At 35.7% G+C, this 4,144-nt stretch overlaps 1 long non-coding RNA gene across 1 annotated transcript in view; it reads left to right on the top strand.

The window, feature by feature from the left end:
• Positions 1 to 4,144, top strand: part of LOC111087276 — an 11,025-nt gene that overhangs the window by 3,968 nt on the left and 2,913 nt on the right. The window contains exon 2 of the long non-coding RNA XR_002611987.1: positions 1,860 to 1,865. This is a non-coding gene — a long non-coding RNA (uncharacterized LOC111087276). The remainder of the gene's footprint in view (positions 1 to 1,859; positions 1,866 to 4,144) is intronic.

Genomic DNA, 4,144 nt, shown 5'->3' with positions numbered 1-4,144 from the left:
GTAGCTTTGTGCTTAATTCCAAACAAACAAACAAGTGTTAAGAATAGAATAGGCCTAATATTCTTCTTCTTCAAAATTCCCACGGGACTGAATAAAGAATGTAGTGTTAAAAATCCCCACCAGTGACACAGCGGTATGTCTGCGGACTTACAGCGCTAGAAATCGGGTTTCGATACCCGTGGTGGGCAGATCACAGTTAGCCCATTGTGTAGCTTTGTGCTTAATTCCAAACAAACAAACAAGTGTTAAGAATAGAATAGGCCTAATATTCTTCTTCTTCAAAATTCCCACGGGACTGAATAAAGAATGTAGTGTTAAAAATAGAATAGGCCTAATACTAATGTCTTATGGCAAGCATGATTAATTCACTATTTATTTTGTGTACTTTTATTCCAATATAAAATTCACAAAACAGGTTATTTACAAGCAATACTTCATTTTGTTTTGTAAAACATTTAAAAGATCAAAGAGTAGCTAATTCATAGTTGCTAGTCTTAAGTTTTTTTTGCATGCATGTATTTGAATAACTTTCAAGTTTATTTGTTGTTTAACTTATTACATAAGGAAATTATCTATCTATATGATGCCGTTCTTTACAGTTGACTATTGCAGGAATTACAGTTTCCTGTGGTTCGAAAAGACAAGGAAAATTATCCTCTTAGTAATCATTGAAAGAGGAGCATAAAACATCCCCGAGTTGTTTTGTTAGTATCGCTAATTCAATCACAAATAAACCATCAACATAATTATATATTATTAAACCTTATTAAGACACCCTTCAGTTAGGCTCTTTATTAAAGACAACAATACAAGTTAACCGACAATTAAGCTGACCTTAATAATACCCTTCCACGGGTTTATCATAGCCTAATTCTCGGCCACTGACTCCGAAATCACAACCTCGGTTGAGGGGTTGAGAATTAGGCAGGCTTGATCAACTGAGAATAACTAAATGGATTTAGATTATAGCGTAGCGTTTTCTCAGTGGGGACGGAAGTGGGAGATGTTTCCTGACGTCTCCAGCCTTATTAATTATAGCGATTAGGGACATCATCCTGTAGGATCAAGACATTAGCGACTGTAAACGTGGCTTCCGGCCAAAGACTATAATCACCAATAAATAAAAACGAAATTTATAGTAATTTAAACTGAAACTTTCAATTCGTAAAAACGAAATTTATAGTAATTTAAACTGAAACTTTCAATTCGTTTTCCGAAATAAGTGAATTTTCTACTAGAATGAAGGAAAACATTTTCCATTCTTTAGTAACTTTATTATACATGTTTAGACATGCCTATTTATCTGTTTCAGTTTCGACAAACTCTATTATCCTCAATTATGTCTGCTTGCTCAACTAGATAATTACTTATCTTTCCGTCTGTATCTTTGATTATCTACCCCTCTATATTTTGTCGATAGTTATGCATTTATTTCTGCCCCCCCCCTTTAGTGGCTCAGCATGCTTATAGCGCTAAAAACCGGGTTTCCATACTCGTCATGGGCACGGCACGTATAACCCCTTGCGTAGCTTTGTGCTTAACAGCAAAACAAACAAATTTATTTCTATGTAGCTGTAATATTTTATGTTTTCGCATGCTATAGTATGAACGTATTTCTACTTGTTCTATGTTTCGTAGCTGGAGGGAAATGAAAGAGTATTTACGTATTTCTCACTTTACCTGTCTATTTATCGATCTTACTGAGATATACGTCAAATCTTCTATCAGTATATCTTTTGATCTATCTATCCCTCACAACTAGTATGTTACAGACGATGGTCACGGTGGCTAGCACAATCTCACACAACCATTCAGAACTAGCCTTAATTATAACTTTCCAGACAGTGACTAGCTCACAGCTGCGGGTCACGTGAAACAAGACCCTCAATCAAGTGATGAGATCAGCCACTACATTGTAAATCAGTCTAAATGTATTCAGAGCAGCGGATATACATTGTTAAGGTTGTGTAGTCAGTCAATCACATTTTGCTGTATCGATTATGTAGATAATTACTTTACTTGGAATATTTTATGGATAACATGCATTTTATAGGTATAAAGTAAGAAAGCGTTTAAAGTATAACGTATTTATCCAAATCTGGATAGAAATACGTGCGTATCTCAGGATAATCTCCTTCACTCATGAGTTTTCTCTTATTGAAATTTAAAATATACCCCTGGCTAATAAATTTAGTAGTTAAAAGACTAACCAATAGATGGTGCTAATTATATGACACAATAAAAGGCCGATACTTATATTTTGTAATGATTGCAACTGTACCCACTTTGATTTGTATATATATATATATATATACATGTTATGCTACACAGTAAGCAAGCTTTATCTTTATTAAAGACTTGAAAATTTATTCACACGAAATGTACAGTTATATCCAGTGTGATTGAATTTTCGTTAAAGGGTGTCAAACAATTTATATGAATACCCGATTGTAGCCACTGTGACTGAACATACAGAGCAGTTTCAAAATATCATTTTGTCTAAAAATTTGCATTAACTGGGATTATTTTGTAATTATTAAGCTCATTTTAAAGTAACTTTTTACTGCAGGGTATCTTTAATATGGATCGTTTCTTCTCAGATCCATTATAAAGTTCAATTAAAGTAGTTGTTTATCAATATGAAACACTGCCTTGAAAAGCCTGAACTGTTATTAACTATAAAATCTCGCAATGGTCACACGGTTTCCCACTCTTCAAAATAAGGGATGGCTATTTCTGATGGCCCTTAAGTAACTTTGCACGAATACTTGGAACAAACCAACCATCTTTCATTTTGTCTACCGGCTCGGCATGGCCTTGTGATTAGGGCGCTTGACTCGCAATCTGAGAGACGCGGGTTCGAAACCCACCAAATACACTCGCCCTTTCAGCCGTGGGGCGCTATAATATGACGGTCAATTCCACTATTCGTTGGTAAAAGAGTAGCCCATGAATTTGCGGTAGGTGGTGATGATTAGCTGCCTTCCCTCTAGTCTTACACTGCTAAATTAGGAACGGATAGTGCAGATATCCCTCGTGTAACTTGGCGCGAAATTAAAACCAAACCAAAACCTTATGTTTAAGTGTTTTGAAGAAAGACCTAACTTCTCAAATATACAGTTCTGTTGCCACATCATTCTTTGTTTTATTTGAAGTGACTAGAATCAAAATGTACTCATTTCCAACAATATCTTGTTCACCAAGCTAACTGATTCACAGATCAGAGATAAATTTCTTAGTTTTTTTTTTCTGATTCATTCGAAGATGGTGCTCAAAAAGCAGAGCTAAGCAATGGGTGAATTGCGTTTTATAAATCGCGGGAATTGAGCCCCAGATTTTAGCTTTGTAAGTCCGGAAACTTGCCGTTGACACTTTGTTTGTTTGAAGTTAAGCACAAAGTTAAGCTATCTGTGCTCTGCCCACCACTGGTATCGAAATCCGGTTTATAGCGTTGTAAGTCCGGAGACATACTGCTGTGCCACTGAGGGGCTACCACTGACCCACCGGAAGACTGTTTAAAAAGCCATTCCGAATAACGCAAGTTTCAGTTTTCGGAACGGCTAATTATGAAATAACTTCGAATGATTAAAAAAAAAAGTTACTTATAAAAAAACTGAACTTTCATATGATATCGATCTTAACCACTAGGCCTACACGGTCAAGTTAATACTGAAAATATAAAACTCCTTCCATATATTCTTACTCTAAAATTTCCATTATAATTGTGCCATCAGTCGTTTTAACGTGTTAACGCGTTTTTGTTGTTTCGTTCCTATTATTATTTTTCGATTCTCATACTTAACAACAAACAAACTATTATTATTTTACATGAAATTTTTTCTGTCTCATATTTTCGGGTTTCCATTATAATTTTTTTCTGCCTGCTTCTCTGATCACGTCTATATCTTCAGATGAAAGGGGTGTTAACATCATACACTCACTCTTGCATGTAATCCCGCTTCCGAGGAAAAAATATAGTTATATAACTACTTAGCGATGTCAATCGATCATGTTTGAGTTGCGCAAGGCCCAGCAGGACTATGGATCTGAGGTTCCGTTGTTTGCTTTTGTTTGTTTTTGAATTTCGCGCACAGCTACACGCGGGCTATCTGCGCTAGCCGTCCCTAATTTAGCAGTGTAAGAC

This window comes from Limulus polyphemus, unplaced genomic scaffold (genome assembly GCF_000517525.1).
Source record: "Limulus polyphemus unplaced genomic scaffold, Limulus_polyphemus-2.1.2 Scaffold1950, whole genome shotgun sequence".
NCBI classification, from domain to species: domain Eukaryota; kingdom Metazoa; phylum Arthropoda; class Merostomata; order Xiphosura; family Limulidae; genus Limulus; species Limulus polyphemus.
This window is presented reverse-complemented; position numbering and strand designations above follow the sequence as displayed.